Source organism: Terrapene carolina, unplaced genomic scaffold, assembly GCF_002925995.2.
Source record: "Terrapene carolina triunguis isolate 2854851 unplaced genomic scaffold, T_m_triunguis-2.0 Scaffold233, whole genome shotgun sequence".
NCBI classification, from domain to species: Eukaryota; Metazoa; Chordata; order Testudines; family Emydidae; genus Terrapene; species Terrapene triunguis.
In genome coordinates this window covers 7,220,447-7,230,272 of record NW_020664584.1, presented here as the reverse complement: position 1 = coordinate 7,230,272, position 9,826 = coordinate 7,220,447, and positions in this window count along the sequence as shown.

Genomic DNA, 9,826 nt, shown 5'->3' with positions numbered 1-9,826 from the left:
ATCTTAAGTGCAATTGACCTGGGGTAAGTGACTGGTCCTTTGAGTCTGTGGGTAATCTGAATATTGCTGTGATTTTTGGTGTAAAGAACCATCTGTCACAGGCAAGCTTGCCTCGGAGGCAAGATAGACTTGGGTATGCGAGGGGACTGTCTGTGAGTCCACGATTAGGCTATTAAAGTGTCTGAGGAGTTTACACTTGATGTTTGGTTGGTGAAATCCAAGTATAGAACTCACAAATAGTTTGGAGTTTGTGCCCTGCTTCTTACCAGTCTGCCCTGAGGCTGGTACTCACGCTACTGAGCCGCTCAGGAGAGTCATGGCAGGATTCACATGCCACAGGTCGGTTGGGTTTATAGATCATAACCCAGCACTGTTAAAGTTTAGACTTGATATTGAGAGTTTGAAAGGTTAAAGAATAGACACAGTGAGTGAACCACAGTCATATGATGGTCTTGACAGAAAAGACTTGAGCAGTTATGTAAGGAGGGGGGAATAGCCCATAAAAAGAAAACTCCAGTTCAGGAGCTAAGAGCTTTGCTCATAAGTTTTGACCAGCCATTCAAGGACCCTCCCTGCCCTAGGCGCTGCAGAGGGAAACACTGCAGTGGAAATGGCCTGATTGCAGTATCTGGCAGCCCAGGAAGAACACAAGCATTAGAGACTGATGGTAGAAGCAGAGGCTCAGGTGAGATCCCACCAAAGACACATGGAACAACTAACAGTCAAAGCCAGTGAGAAAGCTAACGAGGGGTCACACAAGAGGCAAATAGAAGCTCAAACATTGCAGTACAGAGTACTGGAGCAACAAAAGGAGCTTCCCCACCCAGCGAGCTTACCCCTCCGCAACACAAGGGAGTGGGAGAACATCTGTCCAATTTATAAAGAAACTGACTGTAGGGAAGAGTACCTGCCCACCTTTTAGAGACTATGTGGGATGCACGATATCCCAGAGGATAAGCAGATGCCTATCCTCCTAATCAGATTAACTGGGAAAGACAGACAAGTTTTTAATGATACAGAGGAGGTGATGCTAAGATGTATAAGAAATTTAAAGAAAATGTACTGAAAAGATATTTAAGATTTCTCCTCAGACCTGTCAGTTGAAGTACAGAAATATCAAAATGTTTGACAATATCACTCATGTTGAATATGTACCTAAAATGAGTAATTTTCTGAGAAAATGGATATTGGGGCAGTGGCTGAGAATGATTATGAAAAACTGATCTGATGGCCCAGGAGTAATTGTTATGGGTAGTTACAAATGAGGTAAAGACAGCCATCTGTAACCAAAAAAAATCTTCCACGGTTTTATAGGCTGCAGAAATTGCTGATGGTTATGAATCAAGGGCTCATGGGGGGAATTCCAGAGGAAGGGAAAGAGGGGTTTAGAAGTAAACCTAACCCCAAGGCAGCACAGGGTTTAAAGCCCCCTAGCAAAAGTGAAGGCAAGTAGTCTGCCATCACTGTGGGACTCCTAGGCACATAAAGCCAAATTGCCCAAAACTTGAGGTAATCCCAAGACCCACACCCCATCCTGCCATAGTGAGTGGCACTACCATTGTGCCAGAGGCAGTGGACGAGCAGGTTTTTGAACCAATGAACTATATTAGGACGAGTCCTTGGAAGGTAGTAAAGAATTTATTAAGAATGCTAAGGTATAGATATAGCATCCCAAGTCACTTTGGTTAAGGAAAGTTTGGTAAGGGAGGAAGACAGTCTTCCTGGTAAGAGTTTAAATAGATTGGCTTAATTCCCTCTATCTGTACTTCTGGCTAAGGTCCACCTTAAGTGTGAGGATTTTAAGGGAGATACAGTTATAGGCATTAGGATCTACTTCCTGTTGATATTTTAATAGGTAATGATATTTTATCCATGTCTAAGCATGTTAATGTCATAACTTGCAGCCAGAAAGAGTGTGGCCCTATCTCCCCTCCCAGAATACATGGGGGGAGGGAGGATTCCTTCCTGACCTCTGCTGGTGGCCAGCCGAAACCCGAAGTAGGTGCTTTAGGAACGTAAGACAAACTGGAAATGAGCTGCAGGGCTGTTGAGCCCCGATCCCTACCATCACAAGCAGCCCCATCACACAGTTGTACTCATAAATTTGTCCATCTCTCTCTTAACTAATAAAGTTGTTTGCCCCCACAACTGCTACGGGGAGGCTGTTCCAGAACCTCATCCCTGTAATGGTTAGAACATTGTCCTTTAGCTTAAGTAACTCTTCAGCCTCCTTCGTATTTATCTCCTAATGCAGTGGTTCTCAAACTTTTTTTTTAGCGGACCACTTGAAAATTGCTGAAGGTCTCAGCAGACCACTTAATGATCTTTCCAAATGTTGTTTGTGCCGTTAGCTAACTATTGTAAAGCACTTTGGATAAAAGTGCTGTATAAAAAAAAAGTTTAATAATTAACATTTTTTTGTTCTGCAAATAAAAGCACACAACTCCTATTTTAATATCAGTAGTCTTACCTTTCTAATGTGATGGATGTTCCCTCTCTCCCCTGCCATGGCAGCTCCCGAGCTGGGGCTGGAAAGGAAGAGGGTCTTTCCCTCTTTCCCCCACCGTGGCAGCCCCCGAGCTGGGACTGGGAAGGAGGGGGGTCTCTCCCCGCAGCCCTGGAGCTGGGGAAAGTCGCCTCTTTTCTGACCGCCACAGCCCAGCACGTCCCAAATTCCTTCCACCCCCTCTTCTCATCCCACTACCCCCTCCCACCTACCCCCTACCCCCCCCCAAGGCTACCACCTCATCTTACATGTGCGTCTTCTCCAGGGTCCAGGCACCTAATTAGTGGAGCCACGCCTGCGCGGCTCCACTAATTAGGTGGGTGGCCCTTCATTATCTCGTGTGCAGCCACCCAGGTGCGCACCTTAGAGGGAACTATCCACGGGCCACTTGAATGGAGCTTGCAGACCACTGGTGGTCCGCGGACCACAGTTTGAGAACCTCTGTCCAAATGTATTTATAGAAAGCAATAATATTCCCTCAGCTTTCTTTTTGCTAGACTAAACAAACCAAGCTCTTCAAGTATCTTCTTATGAAATAGGTCTTCCATTCCCCTGATCATTGTAGTGACTCTTCTCTGCACCTGCTCCAGTATAAATTCATCTTTCTTAAATATGGTTGACCAGAATTGTACACAGTATTCCAAATGAGGTCTTACCAGTGCCTTGTACAATGCATTAATATTTCTCTATCCCTAATGGAAATGCCTTGCCTGATACGTCCTAGGATCACATTTGTTTTTTTTCACAGCTGCATCACGTTGGTGGCTTATAGCCATCCTATGTTTGACCCACTCGCCCAGGTCTCGCTGACTCCCCAGTTTGTAGCACAAATTCTTATTAAACCCTAAATGCACGACCTTGCACTTTGTACTATTGAATTTCATCCCATTTCTGTCATTCCAGTCAAGGTCATCCAGATCTTTTGATGTAATATTCTGATTCTTCTCTGTATTGATGGTGCCTCCTAACTTTTTATCATCAGCAAATTTCATTAGCACATTCTACTTTTTGTGCCAGGGTCATTAATAAAAATATTGAATAAGACTTCCCAAGACTGATCCTTGAGGAAATCACTAGTAACCTGCCTCCAGACCAATAATTCACCTTTCAGCACTGCATGACCCATTGCCTTCTCCATTTTAACCAATTCCGTATCCACCTTACAATGCTTGTACTGATCCCCATCTTCTCTAATTTAACTAGTAGTTTCCCATGTGGCACCATAGGTGATCAGAGCTCTTCTCAAATTCTATCAGTGAAAAGAGAGCCATTTTCTCCAGATCTGCAAACTATGCTCTGTGGGAATAATGATGATGTCCAAAATCAGGAAACAAAATCTGCCATGCACTGGTTCAGAATCTCTCTCAGTCAGTATACCAAATTTAAAATCGGGCCCAGGATGAAGGCTGATGTATTCTGTCTATAAAGTCTACAAAGCTTGACAGCATCATTATAACCTTTCTTAAAACAGTTATCTGAATGTGTAATTTTTAATGATTAAACTATTGCGATGTCTTTGATACATGCAAAATAAATATCAGTGTTTCTGAATTAGGGTTGTTCGAAATTGTTTTATTGAAAAATCTTCCCTTTGGAAAACATGGTTTTGTCAAAATTGACATTGACTGTTGGGAAAATTGAAACCAAAATAATTTCTAATTGACATTATTAGAATATCATTTTAGTGTCAAATGAAATTTTCTCTTAACTGTCAACAGACTTTTTGATTCAACAGAAAATGTTGATTTTTTGTTGTTTTTACATTTCTGAATAGAATTTTTTTTTTGGAACTTTAAAATTATTTGAGATTTTGATGTTTCATCTCAATTTTAGACAAAAACAAAACGTTGAAGTATTGGAATTTCGCACAGGATGGATATTCCATTTCCCAATCAACTCTATTCTGAACTGAACATCTTTTGGCTTTATTGAAGATCTCAGTGTCAACAGAAAACCAACAAGCAAATAAAGTCCTTCAAAGTTGGTGAAGCTTTTACATAGTATAGACACTATCTCAATACTCACAGTTCGTTTCCACTCCCATATGGAATTACATAACATCCCAGTGGCAACCACAGCGGATCCACGACTGGTGGTAAATCAGCATAGTTCTGTTGACTACACCCTTTATGTAATTTTTCCTGACTTTAGTGGACAAGTGAATAAGCTAAGTGAAAAAGCCAGTCACATTGTCTACCTTTGCTCTTCACTTCATCTCCCCTTCCCACTTTTTATATCAGCTGAAAACAAGGAGAGCCAATACCATGTGCACCATAAGCAAGTGCCCTGACGACCATCAGCACTTCATGGATCACAGATTATTTTTGAGGTCCCCACAAGGATCGGACCAGCTTTAACATTTTGGCCCATACTTGCAAAAACACTTTTCCACATCTGTAACTTAAATACATGATTTTATTTTACACAAACACCACTGTCTCCAGCTATCCACCACGTGTAGCCTTATCACTTATGTCAATGAGTTTGTGAGGAACTCGGGTGATTCAGCCATTTGCTTTCCTGTCTCAGATAGTACGCTCAAAGCCACTTTCTCTGTAGTTCTGTAGCACTGATGGAGATGAACATTTCAGCTGAAACATTCTCCAAACTTTTGCTGACACAGTTCCTTTCACCATCTACATCTTACCAAACTTTGGTGCACACACTGAAATTCTCTTCACCTGCATATGGTCTTCCCCTGGGTGCACAAATTGCTACAGTTACAAAGTCTACCTTGGCCTGCTTCTAGCCCATGTCCACTCTGCCCTGTAGGTCAGCCTGTGCAGGCAGAGACCCCTTCTGCACCTTGCAGGGGATCTAGATCTGTATCAATGTAGAACGTTATGTGCTATCTCTTAAAATTACAGTCAGGTTTAAGTTTCCTTCTGGTGCTTCATGCTGGTAAATTGTGATTGTACTCTGCAAGATGCCTACGTAAAAATGCCATCCTCTTAATGAACAGATCTGCTACTTGTATTTAGTTAATCAGATAAATTGATTTTAAAGATGGAAATAATCTACTACTACTCTTTACTCCAGTTAGAAACACTGCAGAGCCAATACAGTTTTGGAGAGGGAGCTGGATTCTATTTTGGCTTTGCGTGCTCAATAGGATGGTTAAAGTCCAGTTCCATAGCTAAATTATGCTCACTGTTATACGTGTGCAACCTTATTGAAGACAATGGTGATCATTATGTCTGAAAGCGAGGAAAGTACAAAGCCCGGTTAATAATGTGCATTCATTTTTTAAAAGAGGTGTACGTTAGTATCATATACAGAAGTTGCTTTGCTGCCATTGGTCTTATTAATTTTTGTTTGTTTGTTTTATCTCCATCCCCAGTACTCTGCCGTCTCTGTTAAGTCCGCTCACTTTTCATAATAGCAACACTCCTTTTAATTTAATGAAATTTAAAGGTTCAATGGATGGAAGCTGAAGTTAGACGAAATCAGACACAAAATAATGTGCAATTTTTTAGCACTGAAGGTAATTAACCATTGGAACAACTTACCTAAGGATGTGGTGGATTTTCTGTCTCTTGAAAACTTTGGGTACGTCTATACTTACCTCCGGGTTCAGCGGTAAGCAATCGATCCCGGAAGTGCTCGCCGTCGACGCCGGTACTCCTGCTCCGCGAGAGGAGTAGACGGAGTTGACGGGGGAGCCTGCCTGCCGCATGTGGACCTTTGGTAAGTACCTTTAAGTTCGAACTAAGGTACTTCGACTTCAGCTACGTCACGTAGCTGAAGTTGCGTATCTTACTTCGACCTGGGGGGTTAGTGTGGACCAGCCCTTTAAATCAACACAGGGTGTCTTTCTAAAAGAGATGCTGTGACAGACACACTGACAATATCCTGAATGAACTTTGTTGAATTAAGTTAACCTTAATTTAATAAGGTTTAATACATTTGGGGTACATTGTATTAGAAATGCAAATGTGTATGTACTAATGTGAGATTGTATGGAACTTCTTTATCAGGAAGACGAGATCAGTGCAATCTTTGGAAGGTATGAGGAAGTTCAAAGGTCTTTTTGGAACTGTGTGTGTGAAGTGGATTTTCTGTGAAGTAATTTGAGGTGAGGGAAATGCAAATTCTTTCCTCCAAAGCCAACCTATCGAAGATACACTCTGGGGAGAGAAACCCATTGTGTACCAATTACCTGCTTCTGGAAACTCCAGATCAAAGACTCCTGATCTGTATAAAGAGGCGGACAACACTTCAAGGACTAAACTTGTCATGAGTGTGCTTGTTCTGAGCTGAAGCTGTGAGGAATTGGTAACCACAAGGACTGCCTAGGGTGTTGATGAGGGGAGGGGGTTCAAGGACTGCTTCTGCCAGAAGTCATGTTAGGGTTGGGGTTGATTCTGGTAAGCTTATTAGCATGTGTGTAGGTACTTGCATTGTTTTTAATATGTTTCCTCTGTAGTGCTTTTTACCTTAAGAATAAAGTGGGCTATCTTAGACAGAGCTGTGTGATAGTTACAACTGTAGCAATTACACTGTTATCCATCTTCGAAGAGGAAGCAAGCAGGTGTCCTTGGGTAACGGGTCAGTCACATACACAGTGAAGGCAGTGAGTTGTGCTGCCTGGGAATAGCCCAGTCAGAAGGGTGGGAGACTCACCTCTCCAGCCAGAAAAGCAACGCTGGGGAGCTGGAAGCTGAGAGTGGGTGCCCTTGCTGAACCACTGAGGGGAAATACAGGTGTAGTTGCCCTCAACTGTGACAGATGCTGTAGCTCTACCAGAAGTTATGGGCTTGATGCAAGAATTACTGGGTGAAATTCTCTGGCCTGTGTTACGCAGGAGGTCAGACTAGATGTTCGTAGAGGTCCCTTTTGGTCTTAAAATCCATGGAAGCACTGCCATGTTTTCATAAGGGCATTTCTTTTCTTGCATTGGCCCTCCCTCCCCAGGGGGCGAAATGCACCCAAAACACTGCTGATCACACAAAGTAAACTGCGGGAGGGGGAGAAAACTCACCCAAACATTGTTCTCCAATCTTCTGATTCCAGGGCACAATTCTGACAGCTGCTGCGCACTCTGGTCCTGAGCCTGCAGAGCACTTAAGCACACACACAAGTGATTTATCAGCATGTAAGTAGCCCCACTCACTTCATAGACTTCAAAGCTAAACACGTGGTTTTGTAATGAGCCAGCAGATGGCGCCTAAGCGCAAGCAGCCAAGGATCAACGACCTAGAGGGCAAAAAGCCAGAGGATTCCATGAGAACCCCTTGGCTGTAGCGTGTTTGTGTGTGGGGGGGTGTTCTACAGGAGGAAGAAAGACTCCAGAAGCACAATGCTTCCTTTAACTACATCATTTCCTTCTCCACCATAGCTTTCTCCTTCCCCAACAAGAGCAAACGGAACAAATGCCCACTTTTGTCAAAAAAGGTGGGTGTAATGCAGACGGGGTGTGTGGGGGGGGTGCTAGCTCCTTGCAGGGAGGGAGGGAGGGCTCTTGCGGGAGACAGGCAGGGTTCCAGCAGCAACCTCTTGTGGGAGGCGCAAGGGGGTTCCAGTGACCCCAGCCTTTTGGGGGAGGGGCAGGCAGGATTTGAGTGAACAGCGATCCCAACCTGGCGCAGAAGCTCGGGCAAGTGGCTTGGGCCAGCCCCGAGCGATTGGGGAGGGGAAGGGGAAGGCTCGGGCCAGTCCTGCACGGTGACCTGTTTTCCCTTCGGGAAATATGGTCACCCTAAGCAGAAGTCTGTAGTGTAGAGGTGGTCTTTATCTTTCATTTAGCAGGCATTGAGCATTTTGCCCAGTGCTTGCTGGCAGAGGACACTCTTGCAAAGGTTTTCTGACACTCAACAGCCCTTCGCTGGCTTCGAACCACAGATAAAAGTCATGTGCTCAGCCAGGGCTGATAAATCCACAGGTTCCAAACACTATAAGGGGACACATAAATCTGATAGAGGTTGTTTTAAATCCATTCTCCAGGGGTCCCAACTCATAGCTAGGCTCTTGTTCTTTGACCTGGGACAAGGGTCTGGCAAACATAACAATCTTCAATTGCACTAGGAAAAATTATATATAATAAGGATCTTTAAACGTTGGTATAAATGTGAAATCACAAAGCCTGGAAAACTACAAACAAAGGCTTTTTTTAACCGCTGGTCAACAGAAATCAAAGGAACATTTGAAGCCTGGGGCCTCAGATGCAATCAATGTGTCCTGAATTAGAGTAATGTAAAAAAAAATGCTTGGATTCAGAGCCAGCATGTCTACTCTTGTTGCACTATTGATCCCACAGTTGCTTTCAGCCGGGTAGCTTTCAGGGGGAATCTTGTAGTCCGTTCATTGCAAGAGTTCTCCATCATCAGGTATGAACACTGTGTGGCTCCCTGTTGTTGTTTAGTGAGTTATTTAGTCAGATCGCTTTTCCCAAGGTTGTTGAAAAATGGACATACACCAGTTCACTGATCCTCTGTCAGTTAATATTTAATGACAAGATGTACATTTGAGTATCTGTTATTTGGAAAGGAAAACTTAACTGCTAAATGAATGAGTAGCAGTGCTGTCTTGGTGAGAGCAGAGGACGGGCAGTCAGGACTCCTGGATTCTGCTTCTGACTCTGACTCCAATTCTGTGTTATCTTGAACAAGCCATTTTGCAAAGGGATATTTCAAAGGGGTCTAAAGGAATTAGCTACCCGAATCCCATTGAAATTAAATAGGAATTCAGTGCCTAACTTGTAGGTTCCTTTGAAAACCCCAGCTTTAGTAATCAGAGAGAGGAAAAGACCTTTTAAATCGTTGACCCCTTCTCAGAAAGTTCATGATACAATCCCTGGAGAAATTATCAATCCGATATTAAACAGTGCACTATTTCATTTTGATTGCTATATATGTGTGATGGGGTGTGGAGCTGCTATGCAGTAACAAAAGAATACTGTTCTGTTATAATGTATACCGTATGTGACCTGATTATTGGGATAGTTATTGTATGGCTTTAATGGGATATGGAGATGTTAACAGTATGCATATGTTGGTTTAATGTATTAGCAAACTGTTGGGAACCAAAATGAAACAGTGTCTCCAGATAAAACAACTGGGGAACACTTCACTTAGGCCTTGTCTACACTTCCACTTTACAGTGCTGCAACTTTCTCGCTCAGGGGTGTGAAAAAACCCACCACCACCCCCGAGCACGACAAGTTTCAGTGCTGTAAAGTGGCAGTGTAGACAGTGCACCAGTGCTGGTAGCTGGGCTCCCAGCGCTGGTAGCTATTCCCCTCGTGGGGGTGGGTTTTTTACAGCACTGGGAGAGCTCTCTCCCAGCCCTGGTGCCACAAATACACAGCCATGTTAAAGTGCT